This window comes from Pelobates fuscus, chromosome 10 (genome assembly GCF_036172605.1).
Source record: "Pelobates fuscus isolate aPelFus1 chromosome 10, aPelFus1.pri, whole genome shotgun sequence".
Classification (NCBI taxonomy): domain Eukaryota; kingdom Metazoa; phylum Chordata; class Amphibia; order Anura; family Pelobatidae; genus Pelobates; species Pelobates fuscus.
This window is the reverse complement of record NC_086326.1, coordinates 46,366,213-46,383,598: the sequence shown is the minus strand read 5'-3', so window position 1 is coordinate 46,383,598 and position 17,386 is coordinate 46,366,213. Positions and strand designations below refer to the sequence as shown.

At 51.2% G+C, this 17,386-nt stretch overlaps 1 protein-coding gene across 1 annotated transcript in view; it reads right to left on the bottom strand.

The window, feature by feature from the left end:
• Window positions 1-17,386, bottom strand: part of STK32C (serine/threonine kinase 32C) — a 268,447-nt gene that overhangs the window by 163,933 nt on the left and 87,128 nt on the right. The gene's annotated exons all lie outside the window — the stretch shown is intronic.

Here is a 17,386-nt window from a genome sequence, read left to right as displayed (position 1 = left end):
TCTCATCTAGTCAAATATCAACTAAAGCAACATTTGCAGGCCTGCCAAGTCGCTCAGAACACAGATTAATATTTAACAAGCAACCTTTGAAGTGTAACAGATATTTAAGCTAGTGAGCCAAATATAAAACAAAAATGTGCGATTTAAATTCTAATACAATACAGCAAGTATTAAATGTCACTCTGCAGATTTGGTCAAGAACGCAGGGTAAATAATTTTAACTATGGTGCGGGGCCTGACCGCCATGCTGAATAGTGACATGTAACAACGGCTCCAGCAACTATCCGACTTTCAAGCCCAAAAAGAGCCAATTTACCACCCATCTGACGGCAAGAAGCTGTGGTCCTGTACGCAAGGGAGCACTGGTCCCGAGGCGAGGCTTGCAGTTTTTGTTTTAGCCCCTTGGGAAGATATTTGTTGTCTGCATAGTATGAGGCCTACTCAGGCAATGAGTGGGGTGGACAGCCACTCTCCTGCCCGACTATATCACACAAGGCTCCCACAGCCACATGCATCTGGTCCCGTTCCACCCCCCCCCCCTCTGGGCCGGTGGGGGTGATTCCGGCCCATGCCCTGCGACCCCAAACACAACAGCAACCCTGCAGACCCAACATACTGCCAGAACAAAACACGGACCACAAGTCTCCCAAAAAATGCCAGCAAGCGCGAACCCACCAGTTTGCATCAAGAAGAAGGCCAACTGTACCTCTTTGCTGGATACAATCCTTATAGACTCCTGGCAGAAGCTAATTGTACATCTGTGGATGCTCAAGTCAAAGGTACACAGTGATATACCACCGCAGCACATACTCGAACAGAGCCACCGAGGCGCCTGGGCCCAAATGCGGCGAGGACGGCTGAGATACTGCGGGCCGGTGAAGGACACACAGAGCCAGCCAACGCTCTTCAACCCTACAGGAATCACTCAAGGGCCTGACCAGGTGGCGGACACACAGAGCAAGACGTAACCCCCTCTCATGGTTCCAGCCCATCACACATTTGTGAAAAGGCTTCAACACCGGAAAAAAGCCAGACCTAAGCTAGCAGGTACCTGACCGTTAGAGGGTATTATAAACAAAGTTAGTGTGTATATAGCGCTTAAAATGAAGATAAAGCTGGTCTAACAGCAATCGTGTGGGAATACCTCTAGTACCGCTAAGTGGAAAGTTAAACATGCAGCACTAACCCCACCCCTAACCCAACCCCTACCTCTAACCCTAACCTACCCTTAACCCAAATCCTAACTGTAACTCTAACCCTACCACAATCCTAACCCTAACCCCAACCTTCCTCTACCCCTAACCCAAGTAGGGTTAGATTTCTGTCATCATTCCCTTAATTGTCCCTCCCTCTCCTTTTTTGCCAATTTTCAAAAATCCGAAGCACTTCGGCACTTCCGAAATTCGGTTCAGTTCAGCACTTAAGAAATGTCCAAATTGCCGAAATTTGTCAGAATTTCAATTCGTACCGAAACTAATTGCACATGTCTACTTGCAGGGTTGTCAGTTTTTTGGGTAACGCTGCTTGCATGGTTGTGTATGGGGGGGTTAGGGGGCTGGCTGCTTGCAGTGTTACATGGGGATGTTTATATGCACACATATACTGCATTGCAAATAGGGGCTGAATTTGGGTAGTGGCTCTAGTGTGTGTGAGGGTTTAAGAGGATAAGGGATTTATTGTGTGTTTGGAAATATAGGAGCTGTAGTGTGTGCGCATGCGGAAAAGAAATTGGTAAAGTCATGTTTGTGGTAAATTGAAGTTGTAGTGTATGTATGCATGCAGGGGTTAGGAGCTGTAGTGTGTGTTTGTGAGGAATAGAGGCTTTTTGTCTGTTGGGGTTGATGGGCAGCTGTAGCATGGGGTTAAAAAGCTGTGGAGGGGGGGCGGGGCCTGACCGCCGATCGGATCAGACGTGCTTCGTCTGAGCTCCTGCACCCGGACCGGAATATCGGAGCTAACTTCGTGCCGTAAGCAGATACGGCCCTAAATCGGCGCCCATACTACTCACCTGCAGACGGTGAACACGGAGATACCCTCCAAGACATAACCCGGCATCAAAGTAACCCGATTGAGGCCTGAGGCCTAGGAAAGCTTGAGCTGGGGTGAGACGGCCGCTCCCCTCAGTTCTCCGAGTGGCGCTTTGCCCCCCCCCCCCCCCAGACCGGCGGGGGTCATCCCGGTCTCCGAACCGGACCACCACTACACTCGGCTGGGAATTACTACCTGCCATTCCGAGAATCATGGGCTGGGAGATGTACCCCAAGATGGCTGCTTACCAACTGCCTCGTGCTTACTATGGCGCGGAAACAGAGCAGAATCAGAGTGTGCAACAGCACATGGCGAAGGCGTGCAACAACCTCTGGAACAAGCTCTTTGCCCACCTAGAAGCACCTAAAGCACCGACCCCGGGGAATAAATGGTTGGGAGGAGAGCAGGAGATGTTCAAGACCCCCCTGGGTGCTCCCCCCATGACACCGCGACTACCCCACATAATGGGCCCACCCGGGCTGAAGGCCACCGGGGACACACACACGGGGCGCCGGCCATCACCGCTGAAGATCCGATGCCGCAGGCGGCGATCACCCACCGGGATCCAAAGCAGGCCCCTGCAGGGGAAGACCTCGGCCTCCCACGTGAGTGACCAAGTACGAAACCCAGAAGCGCAGGCCTTCACGACGGCTCGGGGCTGTGGGGAGGAATTGCTCGGACTCTGCCTCCTATCCACGCACCACCCCCTAAGCCTGAGACCGAACCGGGGCATAGGCTGAGCCAGTACCTTGCAACTCAAGCACAGACAGTCGGCGGAATTGCCCGCACGATGGACTACCTCCCTACAAGCGGCATGTCTGCCCTGTGCCTGATTCCGCTGCCGGAGAACTTTGCCACCCAGATCTTGGACGCTTGAGTATCACCCATGCCCACAAGTCAATACTGTATAAATACGTATGTTTGTTAAGGCAATAACCCTTTTTTAAGTTCAGCAATGAGCGCTAGGGCAGCCTAGTTAAACATGTTATCAATCCTGTTATTACTACCTAATGACCCGCTCCTGATATGGCTTCAGATTAGCTGTGTATTAGGTTTATCTTTACATGTCGAAACTCACGCAATCCAACCCACTAAGACAGGCATAAAACCTTTCATAGCCTAGTATTATTCTTGCCAATCACATACCTGACCGGCACTCACCACTGAGACCAAGCATTGTGCAGCCTGTTTATTTTGACCTTATTCAGCATTAAGATGCCATAGCCTAGTACTAGCTTGTATTTAAATAATCTGCAACTGAATAATCGCTTTACTTTGACTTATGTATATAAATGTTTGAGCCGCTACTAGCCTGGGACAACGCAATCTTCCCTGCATATATACTTAATCATCTGGAAGCACCTGGCGTTAAGTTAAGCTTGTGACTAATAACCTGTTAGGGGTTAAAATTGCGCAGATACTCGTGCCATGGTTAGACTTGTTAATATCTATGTTTACGCAGTTGTAACACATTATGTGACTCAAAAAATGAAAAAATGTGCATGTCTCTCATGTAACCCAATGTAGAACCTGCAAATGAAACGCTAGAGGATTGCCTCTGGGGTACCTCATAAGCGGATGTTAATTGCTTATGCACAACAAAAATAAAAAATTCAAAAAGCTGTGGAGAGATAGGCGCTATGGAATGTTCGATTCCTTCAAAGTAAGTGGCTCATGCAGGCTCACAGATACACAATCAAGTAAACACAGAAAAAAACTCACAAATGCACATGTACATTTAAAGACATGCACACAGATACACACATACAGACAGACTCACAGTCATACATCACACATGGGTGTTCATACACTGAAACAAGCCATCTCCAGTGGAATTCAGGAAATCGCCTACAGTCTATTGCAATTTTGATACCAGACCCCACAAATGCTACACGCATTTTACCGGGCCATCGACAATACCTGCTTGGACCCAGCTGCACTCCTCCTACACCACACTAAACTTCGCACAGAAGCTTACAAAAAATGCTTGACTATCAGTATTCTTAATGTGGTCAAGAGCCTCATCCCCCTTTTCTGTAAAAAAAAAAAAAAAAAAGAGGTACCACCTCTGATGGCTTTGTGTTTCCAGCATATGTAGGAAATTCGATCACATGAGGAGCCCGCCCTTCAGGCAGAGGGGAGATCTCCAACATACCTGACATCCTGGATCCTATCGACTGACTCCGCATACTTTAGGGCCCTCATTCAGAACATGGAGGGGGATGAGGGGCAATGTGGTAGTACACACCAGGGAACCTCAATCCCCATAAACTAGCCACTTGCAGTTTGGCGATGCTCTCCACAGGAAGATATACGCTCAGGGCGAGTCTTTCATCCCACACTACACTATGTATGGTTACATCTGCCCTGCATGGGACCTTACTTTTAGAGAACTGTGTGTCTCTTTAATGTTTATTTCACTCTTGCGGCACCTGCGTGTACTTCATTATCTTACATTGGTTCATACACTTTGTGCACTCTTAAAATCAAAACAACAATAAAAATACATTTACAACACACTGACACTGACACACACACCTACATAGTCACACAGGCAATAATACATTTAAAAACATACACTTGCATTCACAACTACAACACATCCTCTGCTCTTGTCCTTCCACCCATGTGTCTCTCCAGTAGAACCTGTTTAGCATACCCTGGTTGTCCTCTCTGCCTGCATACTGCTTCACAGAGCTCGGTGTAGGAGGAGAGAGTGGGGAATGTGATGTCACTTCTCCTTTCTGCCCTCTTACTCACACACACACACACACACAGTGCCGCACAGCGAGGTTGTAGCAGTGAATACTAGGAACGAACCACGACTACTGAGACCTTGTTTGTTACCGTATTGTGTCACCGTTATGGGGCGTAATTATAGCAGGGAAGGAAGCTATCTCAAAAAAGACAACTCTGGTCTCATATCTTCAAACAGTCCCAGACTCAGCACGACAGTATTGAATTTGGGCTTTTGTTCCTTCACTCCTGGTTTGATCACTGGTGTCCCAAGGAAAGGTCAAAGCTCATATACCGTTAGATGCACTGACACTGTATAGACTACCCTGAGGACATTACGCTCATGCAAAGCACTCCTATTTTTCCAATATGGCTGTCACAGCTGTCCGTTTGGTTTGCATGCATACCAGGCTGCCTGGTCCCCTTTCAAATGGCTCCCCGTTTTTTTGCTCACATTACAAATGAAAACATATTTTAATGTGTGGAAAAAGAATAAAGAGAAAGGGCTGCGCCAAAGAAAATCAATATATGAATTATGAATAGTCCAAATAGAAAAATAATCTTATCTAAAAATGGTCTTATAGAAGACGCAGAGTCTGTAGATATTTGGTCAGGAACGGATGTCCTCGCTGTTCTCCTTCATGTAAATCCACTCGTATATAGGGGATAGAAAAAATAGAGAACAAAAAATAGTGCAATGAGTCTAATAAAGAAATAGATAAAATTAATAAAAGCTGGTATAAAACTCACATTTACAAGAGCTATAACTCGCTCTAGTGTAGAAGGTGTACAGCGGTACAATCCCCGCTTATGGGATATAGGGAAAATTTCAATGATAAATTTCAATGATATATTCCACGCTCAAAGATAAAACCGAGACAACCAATAGTGCTCACTGGATAAAATACTGGAGTTAAAAGATATATATAAAATGGTACTCACAAGAGCGGAGCAGACCAACTGCTCCTTGGAGATAGCGCTGGTGCTGGTGGTATTATCCCCACCTCGGATTATTTGGAGTCCAGGGTGATGCCAGGTAACAAACAATATTCAGTGTAATAAAAAAGATAAATGGCACCAATAAAAAGTGACCAAATGATCTTTAATATATTTAAAATACACAGTAAAAATCCACAAACGCGTTTCGCCAATACGGCTTTATCAAAATGGAGTAAGAACCTGAGGAAGGTTTAAATAACAATTCAAATCATCAAAATTGGTGCCAAAATTAGAGACAGCCAATCAGAATTCCAGTAGTAAACAATCAAAGATAAACATATACAAATAGAATTATCACATTAGACGTACAATATAATAGGTTTAGTAAACCTTATTAGACATAAAAACATTAAAAACTAAATTTATTTGAGTTAAAAATTGATTTAGTAATGCGGTCATATGACCGGCATATTAACCGCATTGCATGCTGGGACTTGTAGTACACAGACGTCGGCACGCACTGAGCAGCTGCCGACGTCTGAACAGGGAAATGAAGATAGACGTCGGCTCGCATATAATTGCGGCCGACGTCTGACGAATAAGGGGCGTGAGTGAACACGATGACGGCTCGCGCATAGCCGCGGCCGTCGTCATGGAGAGCTAACACAGCAATAAAGCCGAGGGCCCGCACGAAGCTGCAGCCGTCGTCATGGAAATGATGAAAAAAACGTCGGCACATCTTTATGTGCCATGACGACGGCCGAAGCTTCGTGCGGGCCGTCGGCTTTATTGCTGTGTTGCTCTCCATGACGACGGCCGCGGCTATGCGCGAGCCGTCGTCGTGTTCACTCACGCCCCTTATTCGTCAGACGTCGGCCGCAATTATATGCAAGCCAAAGTCTATCTTCATTTCCCTGTTCAGACGTCGGCAGCTGCGCAGTGCGTGCCGACCTCTGTGTACTACAAGCCCCAGCATGCAATGCGGTTAATATGCCGCATTGCTAAATCAATTTTTAACTCAAATAAATTTAGTTTTTAATGTTTTTATGTCTAATAAGGTTTACTAAACCTATTATATTGTAAGTCTAATGTGATAATTCTATTTGTATATGTTTATCTTTGATTGTTTACTACTGGAATTCTGATTGCCTGTCTCTAATTTTGGCGCCAATTTTGATGATTTGAATTGTTATTTAAACCTTCCTTTGCCAGGTATCAGGTTCTTACTCCATTTTGATAAAGCCGTATTGGCGAAACGCGCTTGTGGATTTTTACTGTGTATTTTAAATATATTAAAGATCATTTGGTCACTTTTTATTGGTGCCATTTATCTTTTTTAATACACTGAATATTGTTTGTTACCTGGCATCACCCTGGACTTCAAGTAATCCGAGGTGGGGATAATACCACCAGCGCTATCTCCAAGGAGCAGTTGGTCTGCTCCGCTCTTGTGAGTACCATTTTATATATATCTTTTAACTCCAGTATTTTATCCAGTGAGCACTATTGGTTGTCTCGGTTTTATCTTTGAGCGTGGAATACATCATTGACGGAGGCAATTTTCCCTATATCCCATAAGTGGGGATTGTACCGCTGTACGCCTTCTACACTAGAGCGAGTTATAGCTCTTGTAAATGTGAGTTTTATACCAGCTTTTATTAATTTTATCTATTTCTTTATTAGACTTATTGCACTATTTTCTGTTCTCTATTTTTTCTATCCCCTATATACGAGTGGATTTACACGAAGGAGAACAGCGAGGACATCCGTTCCTGACCAAATATCTACAGACTCTGCGTCTTCTATAAGACCATTTTTAGATAAGATTATTTTTCTATTTGGACTATTCATAATTCATATATTGATTTTCTTTGGCGCAGCCCTTTCTCTTTATTCTTTTTGCTTTCATTATTTCTTTAAGGGTGTTTGAGGGATTCCCTTATAGGGTTGCGGCCTATTTGTTATTTAGCGCTTACTCTTGTTTCTGTTTTTACTATATTTTAATGTGTATTGTAAGCTGTAGAATCTCACATATTTTGCAGCACATTCAGAGCACTAGATTTCTATTTACTCCATTGAGTCTTGATTTGATTTTGTTTGGTTTGTTTTTCTATTTTTGACATCTATGTAGATTGAAACCCTTGGCGAAAGGCTTTTAAACACAAACTGTTCAATACAACATTTGCCATAATATTCAGCACACACACGAGTTGGAGCTATAATCAGTCTCCACTAGAGAGGTTAAGCTTCTACTTTTAGTCTTAAAAATATATTTTTTTGTCAAAATAAGGTTTTCCGTGCTTAGCTTAAAAGGAGATAATAGTGTTTGCAAAGAAACTATTGATTAGGAAAGGTTTCTATAAATAACAGCATCTTAATGAAATGATCAATATCAAGTTTCTTATCTAGTCAGTTAATAGCCAACTGTGCTATCATTTGAAGATACTGAAGACACATATTGAATGCATAAGAATGGACGGTTAAATACTGTAATAGGTGGGAAAGCAACACCCTGAAGCAGGCATTCTAAGCACCATAACCACTACAGTGTATTGTTGTATCCATGCAGGGCCGGTGCAAGGATTTTTGCCGCCCTAGGCAAAAGTAAAGTTTGTCCCCCCCCCCCCCCCCTGGGATTTTTGCCGCCCTAGGCAAAAGTAAAGTTTGTCCCCCCCCCCCCCCCCTGTGACATCACAATGCCCCACCCATATGACCTGCCATGTTAACTAACGCTAGTGCTGCAGTGCCGCCGTGTTTACATTAAAAGGCCTGCAGGGACAGGCTATAGACACCAGAACCACTGCATTAAGCTGCAGTGCTTCTGGGGACTATAGTGTTTCTTTAATGTGAGGTAAATTAGAGATTAGTGCCACAAATAATATACTAGATTGCCTACTTACAACCAGATGAGGATGATGATGGGCTCTAGCTGCAGTCTGGCTCCACTGGTCTGGTGTAGAACAGGATCTATGGAGGCTGTTTGTAACTGTGGTCACAAAAATCAATGTTCTGGGAGAACGGGAAGCAGCTCCATTTTTGGGGGGCCCTTTACACAGCTCAAGGTCTGGGTCCCAGGGTCCACCAATGAGTTTGTTCACAGGGGGTGGAGTGTGTAGGGGATGTCCTGATTTGTATGTAAGGAATGCATTGTGTGAATTTGTGTGTGTATGTGTAAGGGCTGCAAGGTGTGTTTCTGTGTATGTAAGGGATGAAGTGTGTGAGTCTGTAAGGGGTGCTTTGAGTGTGTGTAAGGGGTGCATTGAGTGTGTGTAAGGAATGGATTGTGTGTTTCTGTGTGTGTAAGGGTTGCATTGTGTGTGTGTGTGTAATGCATTGTGTGTTTTTCTGTGTGCAAAGGGGTGCATTGGTTGTGATTGTGTGTGTGTGATGAATGTCAATCTCTCCCCCCTCCCTTGTTACTCTCATTCCCCCTCCCTCCCCTGTCACTCCCCCTTCCTGTCAATTTCTCCCTCCCTGTTTCTTTCTCTCCTCCCCCCCCCCTCCCCTCCCTGTTTCTTCTCTCCTCCCCCCCCTCCCTCCCTGTTTCTCTCTCCTCCCCCCCCTTCCCTCCCTGTTTCTTTCTCTCCTCCCCCCCCCCTCCCTCCCTGTTTCTTTCTCTCCTCCCCCCCCTCCCTCCCTGTTTCTTCTCTCCTCCCCCCCCTTCCCTCCCTGTTTCTTTCTCTCCTCCCCCCCCCTCCCTCCCTGTTTCTTTCTCTCCTCCCCCCCCTCCCTCCCTGTTTCTTTCTCTCCTCCCCCCCCCTCCCTCCCTGTTTCTTCTCTCCTCCCCCCCCTCCCTCCCTGTTTCTTTCTCTCCTCCCCCCCCCTCCCTCCCTGTTTCTTTCTCTCCTCCCCCCCTCCCTCCCTGTTTCTTTCTCTCCTCCCCCCCCTCCCTCCCTGTTTCTTTCTCTCCTCCCCCCCCTCCCTCCTTTTCTTTCTCTCCTCCCCCCCCTCCCTCCTGTTTCTTTCTCTCCTCCCCCCCTCCCTCCTCTGTTCTTTCTCTCCTCCCCCCCCCCGCCCTCCTGTTTCTTTCTCTCCTCCCCCCCTCCCTCCCTGTTTCTTTCTCTCCTCCCCCCCTCCCTCCCTGTTTCTTTCTCTCCTCCCCCCCTCCCTCCTTCTTTCTTTCTCTCCTCCCCCCCTCCCTCCTTCTTTCTTTCTCTCCTCCCCCCCTCCCTCCTTCTTTCTTTCTCTCCTCCCCCCCTCCCTCCGGTTCTTTCTTTCTCTCCTCCCCCCCCTCCCTCCTTCTTTCTTTCTCTCCTCCCCCCCTCCCTCCTTCTTTCTTTCTCTCCTCCCCCCCTCCCTCCTTCTTTCTTTCTCTCCTCCCCCCCTCCCTCCTTCTTTCTTTCTCTCCTCCCCCCCTCCCTCCTTCTTTCTTTCTCTCCTCCCCCCCTCCCTCCTTCTTTCTTTCTCTCCTCCCCCCTCCTCCTTCTTCTTTCTCTCCTCCCCGCCCTCCCTCCTTCTTTCTTTCTCTCCTCCCCCCCTCCCTCCTTCTTTCTTTCTCATCCTCCCCCCTCCCTCCTTCTTTCTTTCTCTCCTCCCCCCGCTCCCTCCTTCTTTCTTTCTCTCCTCCCCCCCTCCCTCCTTCTTTCTTTCTCTCCTCCCCCCCTCCCTCCTTCTTTCTTCTCTCCTCCCCCCTCCCTCCTTCTTTCTTTCTCTCCTCCCCCCCTCCCTCCTTCTTTCTTTCTCTCCTCCCCCCCTCCCTCCTTCTTTCTTCTCTCCTCCCCCCCTCCCTCCTTCTTTCTTTCTCTCCTCCCCCCCTCCCTCCTTCTTTCTTTCTCTCCTCCCCCCCTCCCTCCTTCTTTCTTTCTCTCCTCCCCCCCTCCCTCCTTCTTTCTTTCTCTCCTCCCCCCCTCCCTCCTTCTTTCTTTCTCTCCTCCCCCCCTCCCTCCTTCTTTCTTTCTCTCCTCCCCCCCCACCTCCTCTTTCTTCTCTCCTCCCCCCCCTCCCTCCTTCTTTCTTTCTCTCCTCCCCCCCTCCCTCCTTCTTTCTTTCTCTCCTCCCCCCCTCCCTCCTTCTTTCTTTCTCTCCTCCCCCCCTCCCTCCTTCTTTCTTTCTCTCCTCCCCCCCCTCCCTCCTTCTTTCTTTCTCTCCTCCCCCCCTCCCTCCTTCTTTCTTTCTCTCCTCCCCCCCTCCCTCCTTCTTTCTTTCTCTCCTCCCCCCCTCCCTCCTTCTTTCTTTCTCTCCTCCCCCCCTCCCTCCTTCTTTCTTTCTCTCCTCCCCCCCTCCCTCCTTCTTTCTTTCTCTCCTCCCCCCTCCCTCCTGCTTCTTCTCCCTCCCCCCTCCCTCCTTCTTTCTTTCTCTCCTCCCCCCCTCCCTCCTTCTTTCTTTCTCTCCTCCCCCCCTCCCTCCTTCTTCTTCTCTCCTCCCCCCCTCCCTCCTTCTTTCTTTCTCTCCTCCCCCCCTCCCTCCTTCTTTCTTTCTCTCCTCCCCCCCTCCCTCCTTCTTTCTTTCTCTCCTCCCCCCTCCCTCCTTCTTTCTTTCTCTCCTCCCCCCTCCCTCCTTCTTTCTTTCTCTCCTCCCCCCCTCCCTCCTTCTTTCTTTCTCTCCTCCCCCCCTCCCTCCTTCTTCTTTCTCTCCTCCCCCCCTCCCTCCTTCTTTCTTTCTCTCCTCCCCCCCTCCCTCCTTCTTTCTTTCTCTCCTCCCCCCCTCCCTCCTTCTTTCTTTCTCTCCTCCCCCCCTCCCTCCTTCTTTCTTTCTCTCCTCCCCCCCTCCCTCCTTCTTTCTTTCTCTCCTCCCCCCTCCCTCCTTCTTTCTTTCTCTCCCCTCCTCCTCTTCTCTCTCCTCCCCCTCCCTCCTTCTTTCTTCTCTCCTCCCCCCCTCCCTCCTTCTTTCTTTCTCTCCTCCCCCCCTCCCTCCTTCTTTCTTTCTCTCCTCCCCCCCGCCCTCCTTCTTTCTTTCTCTCCTCCCCCCCTCCCTCCTTCTTTCTTTCTCTCCTCCCCCTCCCCTTCTCCTCCTCCTCTTTCTTCCTCTCCCCCCCTCCCTCCTTCTTTCTTTCTCTCCTCCCCCCCTCCCTCCTTCTTTCTTCTCTCCTCCCCCCCTCCCTCCTCTTTCTTTCTCTCCTCCCCCCCTCCCTCCTTCTTTCTTCTCTCCTCCCCCCTCCCTCCTCTTTCTTTCTCTCCTCCCCCCCTCCCTCCTTCTTTCTTTCTCTCCTCCCCCCCTCCCTCCTTCTTTCTTTCTCTCCTCCCCCCCTCCCTCCTTCTTTCTTTCTCTCCTCCCCCCCCTCCCTCCTTCTTTCTTCTCTCCTCCCCCCTCCCTCCTTCTTTCTTTCTCTCCTCCCCCCTCCTCCTTCTTTCTTTCTCTCCTCCCCCCCTCCCTCCTTCTTTCTTTCTCTCCTCCCCCCCTCCCTCCTTCTTTCTTTCTCTCCTCCCCCCCTCCCTCCTTCTTTCTTCTCTCCTCCCCCCTCCCTCCTTCTTTCTTTCTCTCCTCCCCCCCTCCCTCCTTCTTTCTTTCTCTCCTCCCCCCCTCCCTCCTTCTTTCTTTCTCTCCTCCCCCCCTCCCTCCTTCTTTCTTTCTCTCCTCCCCCCCTCCCTCCTTCTTCTTTCTCTCCTCCCCCCCTCCCTCCTTCTTTCTTCTCTCCTCCCCCCCTCCCTCCTTCTTTCTTTCTCTCCTCCCCCCCTCCCTCCTTCTTTCTTTCTCTCCTCCCCCCCTCCCTCCTTCTTTCTTTCTCTCCTCCCCCCCTACCCTCCTTCTTTCTTTCTCTCCTCCCCCCCTCCCTCCTTCTTTCTTTCTCTCCTCCCCCCCTCCCTCCTTCTTTCTTTCTCTCCTCCCCCCCTCCCTCCTTCTTTCTTTCTCTCCTCCCCCCCTCCTCCTTCTTTCTTTCTCTCCTCCCCCCCTCCCTCCTTCTTTCTTTCTCTCCTCCCCCCCTCCCTCCTTCTTTCTTTCTCTCCTCCCCCCCTCCCTCCTTCTTTCTTTCTCTCCTCCCCCCCTCCCTCCTTCTTTCTTTCTCTCCTCCCCCCCTCCCTCCTTCTTTCTTTCTCTCCTCCCCCCCTCCTCCTTCTTTCTTTCTCTCCTCCCCCCCTCCCTCCTTCTTTCTTTCTCTCCTCCCCCCCTCCCTCCTTCTTTCTTTCTCTCCTCCCCCCCTCCCTCCTTCTTTCTTTCTCTCCTCCCCCCCTCCCTCCTTCTTTCTTTCTCTCCTCCCCCCCTCCCTCCTTCTTTCTTTCTCTCCTCCCCCCCTCCCTCCTTCTTTCTTTCTCTCCTCCCCCCCTCCCTCCTTCTTTCTTTCTCTCCTCCCCCCCTCCCTCCTTCTTTCTTTCTCTCCTCCCCCCCTCCTCCTTCTTTCTTTCTCTCCTCCCCCCCTCCTCTTTTCTTTCTCTCCTCCCCTCCTCCTCCTTCTTTCTTTCTCTCCTCCCCCCCTCCCTCCTTCTTTCTTTCTCTCCTCCCCCCCTCCCTCCTTCTTTCTTTCTCTCCTCCCCCCTCCCTCCTTCTTTCTTTCTCTCCTCCCCCCCTCCCTCCTTCTTCTTTCTCTCCTCCCCCCCTCCCTCCTTCTTTCTTTCTCTCCTCCCCCCCTCCCTCCTCTTTCTTTCTCTCCTCCCCCCCTCCCTCCTTCTTTCTTCTCTCCTCCCCCCTCCTCTTCTTTCTTCTCTCCTCCCCCCTCCCTCCTTCTTTCTTTCTCTCCTCCCCCCCTCCCTCCTTCTTTCTTTCTCTTCCTCCCCCCTCCCTCCTTCTTTCTTTCTCTCCTCCCCCCCTCCCTCCTTCTTTCTTTCTCTCCTCCCCCCCTCCCTCCTTCTTTCTTTCTCTCCTCCCCCCCTCCCTCCTTCTTTCTTTCTCTCCTCCCCCCCTCCCTCCTTCTTCTTTCTCTCCTCCCCCCCTCCCTCCTTCTTTCTTTCTCTCCTCCCCCCCTCCCTCCTTCTTTCTTTCTCTCCTCCCCCCCTCCCTCCTTCTTTCTTTCTTCTCCTCCCCCCTCCCTCCTTCTTTCTTTCTCTCCTCCCCCCCTCCCTCCTTCTTTCTTTCTCTCCTCCCCCCCTCCCTCCTTCTTTCTTTCTCTCCTCCCCCCCTCCCTCCTTCTTTCTTTCTCTCCTCCCCCCCTCCCTCCTTCTTTCTTTCTCTCCTCCCCCCCTCCCTCCTTCTTTCTTTCTCTCCTCCCCCCCTCCCTCCTTCTTTCTTCTCTCCTCCCCCCCTCCCTCCTTCTTTCTTTCTCTCCTCCCCCCCCTCCCTCCTTCTTTCTTTCTCTCCTCCCCCCCTCCCTCCTTCTTTCTTTCTCTCCTCCCCCCCTCCCTCCTTCTTTCTTTCTCTCCTCCCCCCCTCCTCCTTCTTTCTTTCTCTCCTCCCCCCCTCCCTCCTTCTTTCTTTCTCTCCTCCCCCCCTCCCTCCTTCTTTCTTTCTCTCCTCCCCCCCTCCTCCTTCTTCTTCTCCTCCCCCCCTCCCTCCTTCTTTCTTTCTCTCCTCCCCCCCTCCCTCCTTCTTTCTTTCTCTCCTCCCCCCCTCCCTCCTTCTTTCTTTCTCTCCTCCCCCCTCCCTCCTTCTTTCTTTCTCTCCTCCCCCCCTCCCTCCTTCTTTCTTTCTCTCCTCCCCCCCTCCCTCCTTCTTTCTTTCTCTCCTCCCCCCCTCCCTCCTTCTTTCTTTCTCTCCTCCCCCCCTCCCTCCTTCTTTCTTTCTCTCCTCCCCCCTCCCTCCTTCTTTCTTTCTCTCCTCCCCCCCTCCCTCCTTCTTTCTTTCTCTCCTCCCCCCCTCCCTCCTTCTTTCTTTCTCTCCTCCCCCCCTCCCTCCTTCTTTCTTTCTCTCCTCCCCCCTCCCTCCTTCTTTCTTTCTCTCCTCCCCCCCTCCCTCCTTCTTTCTTCTCTCCTCCCCCCCTCCCTCCTTCTTTCTTCTCTCCTCCCCCCCCCCCTCCCTCCTTCTTTCTTTCTCTCCTCCCCCCCCTCCCTCCTTCTTTCTTTCTCTCCTCCCCCCCTCCCTCCTTCTTTCTTTCTCTCCTCCCCCCCTCCCTCCTTCTTTCTTTCTCTCCTCCCCCCCTCCCTCCTTCTTTCTTTCTCTCCTCCCCCCCTCCCTCCTTCTTTCTTTCTCTCCTCCCCCCCTCCCTCCTTCTTTCTTTCTCTCCTCCCCCCCTCCCTCCTTCTTTCTTTCTCTCCTCCCCCCCTCCCTCCTTCTTTCTTTCTCTCCTCCCCCCCTCCCTCCTTCTTTCTTTCTCTCCTCCCCCCCTCCCTCCTTCTTTCTTTCTCTCCTCCCCCCCTCCCTCCTTCTTTCTTTCTCTCCTCCCCCCCTCCCTCCTTCTTTCTTTCTCTCCTCCCCCCCTCCCTCCTTCTTTCTTTCTCTCCTCCCCCCCTCCCTCCTTCTTTCTTTCTCTCCTCCCCCCTCCCTCCTTCTTTCTTTCTCTCCTCCCCCCCTCCCTCCTTCTTTCTTTCTCTCCTCCCCCCTCCCTCCTTCTTTCTTTCTCTCCTCCCCCCCTCCCTCCTTCTTTCTTTCTCTCCTCCCCCCCTCCCTCCTTCTTTCTTTCTCTCCTCCCCCCCTCCCTCCTTCTTTCTTTCTCTCCTCCCCCCCTCCCTCCTTCTTTCTTTCTCTCCTCCCCCCCTCCCTCCTTCTTTCTTCTCTCCTCCCCCCCTCCCTCCTTCTTTCTTTCTCTCCTCCCCCCCTCCCCCTTCTTTCTTTCTCTCCTCCCCCCCCTCCCTCCTTCTTTCCTTTCCTCTCCTCCCCCCCTCCCTCTTCTTTCTTCTCTCCTCCCCCCTCCCTCCTTCTTTCTTTCTCTCCTCCCCCCCTCCCTCCTTCTTTCTTTCTCTCCTCCCCCCCTCCCTCCTTCTTTCTTTCTCTCCTCCCCCCTCCCTCCTTCTTTCTTTCTCTCCTCCCCCCCTCCCTCCTTCTTTCTCTCTCTCCCCCCCTCCCTCCTTCTTTCTTTCTCTCCTCCCCCCCTCCCTCCTTCTTTCTTTCTCTCCTCCCCCCCTCCCTCCTTCTTTCTTTCTCTCCTCCCCCCCCTCCCTCCTTCTTTCTTTCTCTCCTCCCCCCCCTCCCTCCTTCTTTCTTTCTCTCCTCCCCCCCTCCCTCCTTCTTTCTTTCTCTCCTCCCCCCCTCCCTCCTTCTTTCTTTCTCTCCTCCCCCCCTCCCTCCTTCTTTCTTTCTCTCCTCCCCCCCTCCCTCCTTCTTTCTTTCTCTCCTCCCCCCCTCCCTCCTTCTTTCTTTCTCTCCTCCCCCCCTCCCTCCTTCTTTCTTTCTCTCCTCCCCCCCTCCCTCCTTCTTTCTTTCTCTCCTCCCCCCCTCCCTCCTTCTTTCTTTCTCTCCTCCCCCCCTCCCTCCTTCTTTCTTTCTCTCCTCCCCCCTCCCTCCTTCTTTCTTTCTCTCCTCCCCCCCTCCCTCCTTCTTTCTTTCTCTCCTCCCCCCCTCCCTCCTTCTTTCTTTCTCTCCTCCCCCCCTCCCTCCTTCTTTCTTTCTCTCCTCCCCCCCTCCCTCCTTCTTTCTTTCTCTCCTCCCCCCCTCCCTCCTTCTTTCTTTCTCTCCTCCCCCCCTCCCTCCTTCTTTCTTTCTCTCCTCCCCCCCTCCCTCCTTCTTTCTTTCTCTCCTCCCCCCCTCCCTCCTTCTTTCTTTCTCTCCTCCCCCCCTCCCTCCTTCTTTCTTTCTCTCCTCCCCCCCTCCCTCCTTCTTTCTTTCTCTCCTCCCCCCCTCCCTCCTTCTTTCTTTCTCTCCTCCCCCCCTCCCTCCTTCTTTCTTTCTCTCCTCCCCCCTCCCTCCTTCTTTCTTTCTCTCCTCCCCCCTCCCTCCTTCTTTCTTTCTCTCCTCCCCCCTCCCTCCTTCTTTCTTTCTCTCCTCCCCCCTCCCTCCTTCTTTCTTTCTCTCCTCCCCCCTCCCTCCTTCTTTCTTTCTCTCCTCCCCCCTCCCTCCTTCTTTCTTTCTCTCCTCCCCCCTCCCTCCTTCTTTCTTTCTCTCCTCCCCCCTCCCTCCTTCTTTCTTTCTCTCCTCCCCCCTCCCTCCTTCTTTCTTTCTCTCCTCCCCCCTCCCTCCTTCTTTCTTTCTCTCCTCCCCCCTCCCTCCTTCTTTCTTTCTCTCCTCCCCCCTCCCTCCTTCTTTCTTTCTCTCCTCCCCCCTCCCTCCTTCTTTCTTTCTCTCCTCCCCCCTCCCTCCTTCTTTCTTTCTCTCCTCCCCCCTCCCTCCTTCTTTCTTTCTCTCCTCCCCCCTCCCTCCTTCTTTCTTTCTCTCCTCCCCCCTCCCTCCTTCTTTCTTTCTCTCCTCCCCCCTCCCTCCTTCTTTCTTTCTCTCCTCCCCCCTCCCTCCTTCTTTCTTTCTCTCCTCCCCCCTCCCTCCTTCTTTCTTTCTCTCCTCCCCCCTCCCTCCTTCTTTCTTTCTCTCCTCCCCCCTCCCTCCTTCTTTCTTTCTCTCCTCCCCCCTCCCTCCTTCTTTCTTTCTCTCCTCCCCCCTCCCTCCTTCTTTCTTTCTCTCCTCCCCCCTCCCTCCTTCTTTCTTTCTCTCCTCCCCCCTCCCTCCTTCTTTCTTTCTCTCCTCCCCCCTCCCTCCTTCTTTCTTTCTCTCCTCCCCCCTCCCTCCTTCTTTCTTTCTCTCCTCCCCCCTCCCTCCTTCTTTCTTTCTCTCCTCCCCCCTCCCTCCTTCTTTCTTTCTCTCCTCCCCCCTCCCTCCTTCTTTCTTTCTCTCCTCCCCCCTCCCTCCTTCTTTCTTTCTCTCCTCCCCCCTCCCTCCTTCTTTCTTTCTCTCCTCCCCCCTCCCTCCTTCTTTCTTTCTCTCCTCCCCCCTCCCTCCTTCTTTCTTTCTC